The sequence below is a fragment of the Mandrillus leucophaeus genome, unplaced genomic scaffold, assembly GCF_000951045.1.
Source record: "Mandrillus leucophaeus isolate KB7577 unplaced genomic scaffold, Mleu.le_1.0 Scaffold723, whole genome shotgun sequence".
NCBI classification, from domain to species: domain Eukaryota; kingdom Metazoa; phylum Chordata; class Mammalia; order Primates; family Cercopithecidae; genus Mandrillus; species Mandrillus leucophaeus.
The window spans coordinates 1,831,503-1,843,274 of NW_012107842.1; the positions used below are offsets into that span (position 1 = coordinate 1,831,503).

At 46.7% G+C, this 11,772-nt stretch overlaps 1 protein-coding gene across 1 annotated transcript in view; it reads right to left on the bottom strand.

The window, feature by feature from the left end:
* NAV2 (neuron navigator 2) overlaps positions 1-11,772 on the bottom strand; it is an 808,709-nt gene that overhangs the window by 595,887 nt on the left and 201,050 nt on the right. The gene's annotated exons all lie outside the window — the stretch shown is intronic.

Sequence of the window (11,772 nt, forward strand, 5' to 3'; positions counted from 1 at the left end):
AATGCAATGTTAACGCTGAAGAAGTAAGCAAATTCCTCGGTGGGTGGAACTGCTGCCCAGGAAACAGCCCCTCGGAGAGAACTACTTTAAGGCAGAAAATCCTCACAGCACGCCGACCAATGAATGCAGTTCAGCTCTTTTACACTACAGCGCTGAAATAATCTTTTTTTCACTTTCTCTCCAAAATGCCTATAATGTCTGTGAGGCTGAATAATTTACGGTCCTGCCGTCCTTCATGTCACAGAGTGGTTCCACTTAACGTTGTTCCATGGCCTTGTGACAAATGGAGTTTTTCTTGTGTTCTTTGACCCAAATGGGATTCAGGCTGTGGAGCTTCTGCTCGGTCTGGGTGGGATGGGAGAAACGTGAGGAGGAGGGAAGGGGGTGGCTCCTGTGTCCGTGACCACGGGGCCTAGCAGGGCAGGCGCTGGGCTCCACACCCCTGAGCCCCAGTGGAACAGCCCCTAGGTTTCTGGGAATTGATTCAGAGAAGTGGAGAGCGGCAGAGTGGGGAGGCTGAACACTCAATGACTGTAAACTGTGAATTCCCTGCAGACGCCTCACACGCCTCCCCTCTGGTGGCTCCATCTGTCCACGGATTCCCAGTGACTCCAGCTCTTGCTCTTCCCAGCCCCAGGCGCTGCAAAGAGGCAAAGAAAGCCAAAAGGCAATGAGCTCTTTCCCCTGCCCCTCGCTGCCACCTCTACCCCAAGAGGTTCTGCCCTGTCTCCCAAACTGACCAGTCTTGCTGCCTTCTCCAGGAGCCCAGGCCACCCCAGGCTCAGCTCTGGGCATCCATAGAGCGCAGGTCTCATCAATAATTCACTGCCTCCCCCATCCTCCTCAGACAAAGGGAAGGGAGCCTGCAGGCCTCAGAAGCCCCAAGACCCCAGGGTTGCAGTCAGGGAGCCAATGTTCTCTTGAAAGGAGAGGAGACGTTGAGAGAGAGAGAGAGAGAGAGGAGAGGGAGGGGAAGAGAGCAGAGTAAAGAGGAAAGAAAGGCTAGGAAAAGGAAGGCAAATAAATCCCATCCAGGATAACCATTCAGAAGTTGGTATGCTCCACACGTGAAATGCACTGTTCTGAAAGAACTAACCACTTTTGCCCCACTGCTATTTTACTGCAGAAATGAGAGGAAACAGGACGTGGCCGGTTTCACAGACTATTTCTTCACAGTTTCTTATTCTGTTTTGACAAGACATCTGCTTAAGCTACTATTCCGAACCACGCGGTGTATAACCTCCGTCAGCTTTGCCAGTTCCAATGTTCTGCAACATAACGCAGAGGGAGCTGACAGGGCACACACCTGGTGGGCTGTGAGGCCAGGAGGGAGGGGTGGAAGCGGGTCAGGGAGAGGCCTGCCAGCAGGCTCAGGCTGGGGAGCAGCCACATGGGTCCGCCACTCAGCAAGGAGGACTTGCTGTGGAAACCAGGGGATGTCCCTTGACCTCTCTGAGGCTCAGCCTGGTTGGCAGATCCCCTCCTCACAGAGATGACTGGAGGGACTTTAAGAAGAAAATACGTGGTCCTGACCCCTCTGTACTTACAGTCTTGTTTGCGTAGATATGGAATTTGATCTCAATGACAAGTGAGCCTGCCAACCTGCACATGTTCTTGCATAAATTACAGTAAAGAAAGTGATGGTGCTGCGCGGCAGGCAAACCCCCAAGTTGGGCTTAGCTTGCAAGGGTTCTTGGCTTCCCCCAGGACAGCATGCAAGGGCGAGCCAGTGGTGGGGTAGAAGAAGACAGCTCATTTGAAGTGGCAGTGTCACAGCTCCAACAGTCAGCGACAGCTTCTGCAGAGCAGGGCTACCGCATGGGCAGTGTGCCGGGAGTAGCCCATCAGAGCAGTTTTGCAGTCATCTTTATACGTACTTCTCATTATATGTAGATTACGGGGTGGTTTATGCAGAAATTTCTAGGGAAGGGGTGGTAACTTTTGGCTTGCTGGGTCATTGACATGGAAAGGGGCAGTAATTCGGGTGTTGCCATAGCAATGGTAAACTGACATGGCACACAGGTGGGCGTGTTTTATGGAAAGCTGCTCCCACCCCATCTCTGTTTCAGCTAGTCCTCAATTTGGTCCAGCGTCTGAGCCCCATCTCAGGAGTTGAGTCCTGCCTCCTACCTCGATGGGAGGGGGCAATATCGTAGGGCCCACGTGGGAAGCCACAGCATTGTGGTCATCCATTAGCAAACATTTGTTGAGCGTCTGAAGAGGTGGCAGTGAATACATATACACAGTCCCTTTCCTTGTACAATGTTGCTTGCAATGCTGCTTACAGACTATTGAGCTCCAATCTCTGCTCCAGAATCCACCCTGTATCAATCTGCCCTTAAGCAAGTCCCTTGACCTCTGTGGGCCTCAGTTGCCTCATCTATGAAATGGAAATTGTCAATCCCAGACTCATGGAATTACTGGGGAGATTTTGTGAAGTTTCAAGTATTAGGGTTCTAACACAGTCCTGTACACAGTATGTGCTTAATAAACGTGCATTCCCTTTAACTTCTCATTCCTTAGAAGATGGGGCATTGAGGAGCTCTGGAAGGAAATGTGGAGTTTCTCAGCTGATTTTCTTCATATGGCCATTTTATTAAATGAGCATCAGAAATACTTTTATTCTCTTCCTTTAGATATTGTTTTATCAAATTTCCCTTTTTCATTTCTAGACAATATCTCAAGCAGGTCCCAGAGTTTTTCTGGCTGCCTCCAGGTATTAGAACAATCTCATTTTCAGACAATAAAAAGTCCAGTGCAATCTAAATCAAAATTGAATTTCCCATCCACCTCCACATATGTCCTCCCTCCCTGGCTGAGGTGCAAACCATGGGGCTCTAGGCCAGCAGAAGCCAGGGGAGGCTGGCTCCCCTATTTTGCTTTCCCTGCTCCATCTCCCCTTCTTTTGCTCTCCTCTTAATGGGCCCCTGCAGAGCTGAGGGCAGGGCATGGGGAGTGGCTATCAGGAAAAAGCAGATTCTTACCAGACTAACGTTCTTGTCATCCGGTCTATGGTGCCCTTGGTGGGGCAGATGACCTAATGCTCATGGTGCAGCTTGGTTTCTTGGGTGATGTCCACTGGGGCCTCCACGCTGTATCATGAGTGAGACCACTCATGATACGTCCTCTGAGCTGCCCTGCAGCACAGCACTCCTGTGGAATTCTGCTGCAGGAGTCCCCTCACCCTGGCAGGTAGGCAGCCTTCTGAGCTGGGTCCTTTTGAGATGGCTTAGCCTGGCTCCCATTAGGTGACCACTTGCCACACGATTGGCAGAAGGGTGGTGCTCTCTCATGGTACCTGCCCTCCTTCCTCTGTAGTCAGAGGCTTCTCCTATCTCCTTCCAGCCAGTGTCTCTCTGCATCAGGTGAAGCCCCAAGCTCCTGAGGATGCTTGTCCTTCCATCCCCCAAGAGAAAGCACAAGGTGGGGGAGGGGCACTCTGAGTTCCCACAGGGACAAGTAAGCCACCAGCTGGGAATAGGATGCCACCCTCTCTTCGTGAAGGCAGCCTCCTGAGTGGCTCCAGGAGGATCACCTTTCTTAACCATCCCAGATTTCTTTTCTTCATGCTAGAGGTAGGAGCCCCAGGGCTGCTCTTGGTCACCTCTTGGCCAGTCTGATGAAAATGGCTCAGCCCCTATTTTTAGAATGTGTGGACACTCAGCTTCAGCTTTGGAACCTCAGCCACATTCCAAGACAATAAGAAACGTCCTTCTTTACATCCTGTTACAGTGAAAAAGAGAATGACTCTTGGTCCCCAAAGCTGAGACATTTACCTGTTTGGAGTCTAGATGATCTTCAAGCCCGTCTCCCTCTGAGAAGCAATAATCTAGAAGAGATTCACTCTTACCTTTCTTATCTGTAACCCCAGCTCGGACAAAAAGGAGTGAATGAGGAGAATCCATCACCTCTACTTAGTATCTTTGAAAAGTTTACAAGTTTAAACACTCACCTTGAGAATGTTTCTAAATTTACTATTACTCGTGGATGGCAGGACATTAGTCAGGGGCACACTCTTTGGTTGTGGGCTGGTCACATGGCTTATAAACCACCCACTTTCCACTAACCATCAGTGAGACCTTGGGCAAATGACTTGACATCTCTCTGCCTCAGCTACTGCACCTGCGAAATGGAGGTAAGCACAGGCTCTCCCTCCTAGGGTATATAAGCACAGGTCTCTTAGAATAAGGCCTGACACACTGTAAGGGCTGTGGAAATGTTTGCAAAGTGAAGGGTAATAACCGAATTCTCTCTTCGTCTGATTTTCCTTTGACTACTCACATCTTTGCTGTTTCAGGATTTTGCTTTCATTGTTATACTCTTTCTTTCAGTTTCTTTCTTTTATGTTAATCTGTGAACTGCTCTTTGGAGATACGCATTACTGACAGCCATGAAATTGTCATGCAACAGACATCATTGCTAAACCTACCCTACGAACGAAGATATTTAAGGAGGAAAGATGGCAACTGCAGAGTCAGGCCCCCTGAGTCTGAATTCAACCCTGTTATTCACCAGCTAGGTGATTTGTGGCAGGTTATTTAACCTCTTGCAGACTGGGATTTCCCATCTGTAAATCACCTTTACCCATCCTTCGAACATTTCTGTGGGCCCGCCAAGTTCCAGACATTGAAACGTTTACTATCCAGACTGCAATTGCTTTGTTTTAATTAGCATGGAATTGGAATCCAGAAACATCTAAAAATCCAGCCCATTTCTTATAGTGAAAGTGAGTTCTCAGATCCTTAATTATTATTATTATTCTACCTTAATTACTTAATTACTATTATTATTCTATTATTATTATACAATTATTATGTAATTCTATAATATATATACTATATATATAATTCTATAATAATATATTATTATTATTATTACCACTATTCTACCACTATCATTGTCATTATTATGACTTCCCTGAAAGTACAAGTCTTAGAGCTCAGGAGAATGGAAAAGAGGGGGTCCTTCTTGTCCCCTAGGCCAGTCAGCCCCCACTCCCTTCTATTAGTAAGGAGTCCCAAGGAAAGAGAAGATGAAAGAAAAACTAGAGAGACCAAAACAGAGGTAGAGAAGATCAAATCTGCAGTTGGAAGCCAGCAGCCACCTCTCTGCCTGATTACACAATGTGCAGCGTGAGGATGTACTTCAGGCACCTGCAGCCAAGGGGGGAACTGAAAAGAGCAGTAGTGGGAGAAGGAAGAAAGGGGAAGAAAAATCAGCTTCAATGAAGTGATCCAGAGTTTGCAATTAGAAAAACCAGAAGAAAGCTATTTTGGTGTCAGCAGTTTGTGTTTCATAGTTAAATCCTGCTTTGATTGGCATTACATTTGGGGGTGGGTAAGAGGAACCCAAGTGTTTCCAGCATCTTTAAAGCTCTCGTCTGCTGGGTGTGCTCCTGGCCCTCCGCTGGGTTCTGCAGATTGCTCCACAGCAGCCCCGGCTACTTCAATGAACAACTGCTTTCCATTGCCTGGAGAGTTGGCCTCCAGAGTTACAGTGGGATCATCAATGTCTGGGGCAGCAGTTGTTGCCGTGTGCAGGGCAGGGGAGGCTGCTGTTGGATGTGGGTAGGCAGGGACCTCCCACTATGTCAATCTTCAAAGATAGCAGGACACAGTTCCTGTGCTCCCCCTCTGCTTCTATGCTGCCATTCTGAAGACAGGTAAAGAGAGCTACATCTGAGCTTCCAGAATCCAGGTGTCAATAGTGACCTAAACCCCCACTGATCATCTCCTAGACCCTGATGTAAAAAAATGAGATAGAAGTTGTCTTGCTGGAAGAATCCTACAGCTTCCTTATTTTATGCGTGAGAAAATGTTTGCAACTGGGGGTTAGAAAATGCTGTGTATTAGGAAGGTAGCTTCACATCTTAAGAGGAGAGAGACGGAGAAAAAAGAGAAAAGTGGAAAGTAAAAACACTAAAATGGTTACATTTACTTTTAGGGAAAGTTAAGAGAGAGTGCATGAGGGAAAGTGTGCTCAAAACCTGGGAAATAAAATCTCTTCTTCCATTCCCCAAGGCAGTTTAAATAATAGAAAACACCCCCAAAAAGCCTAGGGTGATTAACACTGGAGTTTGGACATCAGGGGGTGGTTGCCATGGTGACCAGTCCTTCCTTCTGTACACAGCCCTCCATTCTTCATGAAGCCGCCCCACCCTGCAGGTGGCTTTGGAGAGCTGAGGATTCTGCGAAGGGGCAGTGGAGGCGGCCGCACTACTCAGCTGCCAGGCTGCTTCCTACCTTCCCGCAGCAACTCAGCCTCTGCCATCCGGGCCCCACACCCAGGGCCCCAGCAGGGCCCACCATGGGGCCTCCATTGGTCACAGATACCACTGGACCCCCACCAGTCAGTCTCGCCCTCAGCAAGGTCTCAGTTACAAAGCAGCCAGGGTTGAGAGAGGGAGTCTCTGAGCTGCGGTTCAAGCTTCCTCTGCCATTTGCTCTTCAGAAATCCATCAGGCCTTGTTCGAGACCCCAAATCAAGCCCTTATGGGAGGAGATGTCTTTTCAAGAAAATATCTACATACTTGTTTCCCATGCCTGCTTGAGCACCGTTTGGTGTGGCTTCCTGGAGAATGACTCTGCTTGGTTTTAAAACAGCTCCATGGAATTCTATGGTTTCCTGGAAGCACCTGAGGGAAATTTCATCAGTGGAGGAAGGGAACCCCCTACCCTAACCCACTTGGAGCGGCTCTGCTTTCATTTAGATTAGATTATAGACTCTGCAGTTATAACCGCACATAATACAAACAACCATACGATACAATACAAACACCAAAAAAGTTCAGCTTAAGAGGCTGAAGATTCTTAGGTCGGGGTGTCCAATCTTTTGGCTTCCCTGGGCCACACTGGAAGAAGAAAAATTGTCTTGGGCCACACATAAAGTATACTAACAATAGCTGATGAGCTAAAAAAAAAAAAAAATAGGCAAAAGAATTATCAAAGTGTTTTCAGAAAGTTTAAGAATTCGTGTTGGGCTGCATTTAAAGCCGCCCTGGGCCACGGGTTGGACAAGCTCATCTTAGGTGATTTCCCTGGTACTTAGTTTTCTTAATGTTTCACGAAGTGTTTAGTACCCTCCAGGAAATAAAATGCACTACCGCTTTCCTGATTCGGTCTACTCACTCCAAGCTACATTGTCTGGTGAGAAACTGACTCCCAGTTGCACCATGCCAGCCCCTTAAGTGAATGAGGCTTCCAGGCAAGCTTTCCACCTCAAAGGGACCCCACTGCCCCATACCTTCTTCCTTTCACCATCCACCTGACAATCTTCCCACAGGAAGGGAGCCGTCCTTGGAGGCCACATCCAGACAAATGTCAGTCTCTAAACCAAAGAGGCTTGGAGGAAAAAAGACAGAGAGCACACACGTCATGAATAATTCAGTTGGCTGCTCGGCCCAAACCAAGCTCCCCTGGAGGCAGTGTGGAGACACAAATCTGCCCACCTTATGAAGCTTATAGCAGTTGCCAGTTAGGTCTGGGTAGCGGCTTGGCCCTCCTGTGAGTGCCCAATAATAAATGCTCACATTGATATGGAGGGCTGTGGTGTGCAGCAGGTACACAAGAAATGAATGAGAATTGCAAGGCCAGAGCAACTTCATGGGAGGGAAAGGGTCTTTGATTAAGGCAACTTTTCAAGTCCAATGCACATGTGCTTTGCTGTCTCTGGGGCTGAAAGCAGGGTAGAGAGGTGGAGAGTGGGACATGTACTTCAGCCCAACCATGTGCTAGGTGTCCCACATGTGTGGAGCCAAGACACCCTAGCAGCATTTTGGTGAGGCAGGTACTATGATTCCCGTTCCTTTGCTTTACTCTCTCTCAAGAAAATTAGGCTGACAGAGAGTTTGGAAGATTTGCCCGTGATTTTAACAGCTAGCGAGTGGCAGGGACAGGCTCACCTCCAGCCCTAGCTGGCTCCAAAGCTGGGGCTCGTTCTTCTGTGTCCCTAATTCCCTCCTTACTTTCCATGCTTTCTGCTCACCATCTCTAGCAGGATAAGGTGGCCAGGTAAGCAGCCAGGGGGTGAGGAACAGGGAAGAGGCTGCACAGTACACCCTGTTTCTTCCAGGGGATGAATTATCTCCCCCACTTCAAGCTGTCAACATAGATGGGTGTTTAAGGGTGGAACATGCCCCAGCTAATCCCTGCCTGACTTTAATTTCCCATGTGTGGAATATGGACTCTAGGGAGGCAGAATCCAGGAGGCAGAAGCTCAAGCCTTGATGCCTACTCAGATCTCTAGATGTCAAACTCTGTTAACCGGGGTACTGACCAGTAAGCCTTGGGGGTGTGAGATTTGAACTTGACCTTTATGGTGGCCTCAGTCTACACTGTCACCCTTGAAACCTGCATCTGTCTTACAGCACGGATCCCATTCTGCTGGTATTGGAAAGATTCATAGTGAAAAGAACTCAAGATTAGAGTCAGAGGGTCTAGGACCAAAGTCCATCTTGTTCTCAAGCTCCTTCAATGACTTGGTTTTGATGGAAGTCAACTCTGCCAACATCATTGCTACTTTGAAAAAATATTCACTCATATGCTCAATAATTTTTTAGCAATCAAAGATTTATTGAGCACTTACTATGTGCCAAGCACAGTGTTAAGAACCACAAACCCTTAAGATGCTCAATAATTTTATTTGAATAAATACAGTGCAAATCATGTTGTTGTAGTAAGTATATATTCGCAAGCTTTGGCCAGGAAGAGCAAAATAAGTAGCTTATATTTGAACAATACTTTTCATAAGGCTACAGAGTACACTCACATTCATTGTAATAATTGATGGATTATCCTCAGCTCAAACTGAGAGCATGACTACTCTAGAAATACTTAGGGAGCTGTAAGAGGAAGAGGAGGAGGTGATAAATAGTATTTGATGCAACTGAGAGGTCAGCCTCAGAGTTAGCCAAGTGAGACAACAGAGGACAAGGAACAGAAAGAGAAGTAACATTTGAACACCTACTATAAGTATCTCATTTAACCCTGAATGATCCTATGAAGGGAGGTAAGTATTTTCTTTCCTTTTTTTTAGACAAAGGAAGCCAAGCTCAGAGAGGGTAGCTATCTTGGATAAAGTTACATAGCTGAAAGCGGCAAAATATCTGACTCCAAATTGCATGTTTTTTAACCCCTATGCCATTCTGAACCTTTCCCAAAAGAGAAAGACAAGGAGGAGAGGCTGTGTCAGTGGGATAAGGTGAGATTTGTTGTGATAAGAGAAAAAGAATAGATATGGGACCATGGAAACAAACACGAAAAGCCCAGTGACATTTCATTGATGATAGCAATGATTACTGTTAACGCTGGTTGGCAGCACACATCATCGACAGTTCAAGCTATAGTTCCTGAAACTTCATAGATATATTTTGAAAGGACTTTCAGCAGGAAGCCCAGACTTCCAAAAGAAGAAGATTGACTACCATACCAGGAAGTCATTTTTATCTCTACTTTCTAGACAAGGAAACTGAGCTTCTAAGAGGTTAATCAATTTGCTGTAAGTCACCCATATCGGAAATGGCAGAGCAGGGATTTGAACCCAGGTCTTTCTGACCTTCAAATTTATGTTGCTTTTTATGACCCTATCCTAAAGACGACCAAGGATGGATGAAGGAACTCTTAGAATCTCAGAACTTGGAAAAGATAATAAACTTTCTCTAATCAGGCAGTTCTCAAACTTAGGTGATTTGACCCATGCTCAACCAGTGACATGGAAACCTTATTAAAGGAAAACGGGCTTCATCCCTAATCAAGGAACCTGCCTTCTCCCCTGTGGCCCTGGTGGCAGGAGAGGTACGCAGGAAGGGGCAGGGGTTCAGGTGAACAGGAGAGCAAGGAGGTGCTCACAGTCTGAGTCAGGCAGACCTCCTGGCTCTTGCCTTCTAGCTCAAGACCTTTGACAAACTTCCATGTTTCCGGAATCTCAGTTTTCTCACCTGTAGAATATTTTATAGGCAGCACTTAGAGATATTAATTGAGTATGTGTTTAGAGACAAAATGACCTGGATTAGAGTAACAGCTCTGCTGATGACCTTGGCTAAATTAAAACTTCTGGGCGTTTGGGGTCCTTATCTTTAAAATGAGCATAGTAAAAACTACTTCATGACTTGTTACAATGAAATAAGACAGTATATATGGAGCCCCCCTCAGTACAGAACCTGACCCCTAGTAAATACTCCACCAATGTTAGCTATTCTTACTCTAGGTAGCAGAGCAAAGTGCTTATGACCTCGGGCTCTGGAGTGATCCTTCCTCAATTCACCGACTCCATCACTTACTGCCTTGGGGACATGAACAAGTTCCTTAAACCCTCTATGACTTGTTTTACCCATTCTGAAAAATGGGGATAATTGTATTATTGTATCTACCCTAGAGGGTTATTATGAAGATTAAATAAGATACGCATGGAAGATGCCCAGCATAGTGTCTGGCAGGTGGTGAGTGTTCCTTAAAGGGTACCTGTTATTAGCTCCATATGGGATCAAACTTGACAAGAATTGGACAACAGCAGTCAGGTCTACAGGGTGAGAGCCTGAGGTCTCCATCTGTGGCTGTGCTGGGCCAGAGGCTAAAAGACCATCTGTTAAGGGTGGGTGGAAGGGATTCCCATACGAGGTCAATGGTGGGCTTTGCCGACCTCTAAGACTCTAACTGTCTTTTCCGTGCTGTGACTCTCAGTTTGAATTAGTAGAGAAGACACTGACCCATCAGTGCAGCAAATCAAAAGTGGAAAAATTACTTTCTAGCTTAGTTTTAAACATCAAAGCCCCTTTTCAGCCAAAGGCAATTACAGACTGATCCACAGTAAGGCAAAGCATATTTCAATTGAAAAATGGCATCTTCCTAGTCATTGCCATATGGAGCCAGGACACCAGGTGGCCCAGGGCTGAGATCAATCACAGGGTCCAATTGGAACTAAATAAAATGACCCCCTGGAGGAAATGGCTCCAGCGAGGCCCACAAATCCCTATGACATGTCATTTTGGCATGTCCCACATCAGCCTGGGCCGATGCTCTGCCTGACGCCCGAGGCCCTGTCCCTTCTCTCAAGTGGGACAAAAAGAGAAGGGGCCTCAGCTGTGAGTACATCCCTGTGTGGGAGGAGGAGACCACGGGCACAGTGGAGGAGTCCTGGCCTCACCCTGCTGCTGTGGAAGACCCCAGAGACAGCCAGAGTCACATGGGCTGTCATTTGCCAACCATCTGCTGGCAGTTCTCAAAGATGGGCCACGTGGCCCAATGCCTTCATCTATATTAAAACTCTCACCCCCTGAATTTCAGCTCCATCCCAGGACAATCATTTCAACACAGCCATTCTATCTCTCCTTTCCTGTCTTCTAGAACAATTTGTCTTCTCCCCTGCCATGGGAAAGCAGGTCACATTTTTGGTAGAAAAGGTGGGATAGTAGATGTTGGAAGATGGAGCCATGTGCTGTTGTTATGATTCCCTTGCCACCACCCCAAATCCAGAGCAATGGTCAACTCATCTGCCTCCACTTCTGGTTCCAGCAGCAGTGAATGCAAGAACCAATCAGATGTATAAGTTCCTCTAGGTAGCATCTCTCCTCCTCATAATAATACAGTTTAGCATTTAACAAAGTTTAATGTGTTTTATGCAAACATTTAAAAAGACAAATACTTGAGAAGTACCAACTTAAGCAACATTAACAGGTTTCTTTCCTGCAGGATTTACCAGAATTGTCTTCTCTTCTCTTCTCTTCTCTTCTCTTCTCTTCTCTTCTCTTCTCTTCTCTTCTCTTCTCTTCTCTTCTCT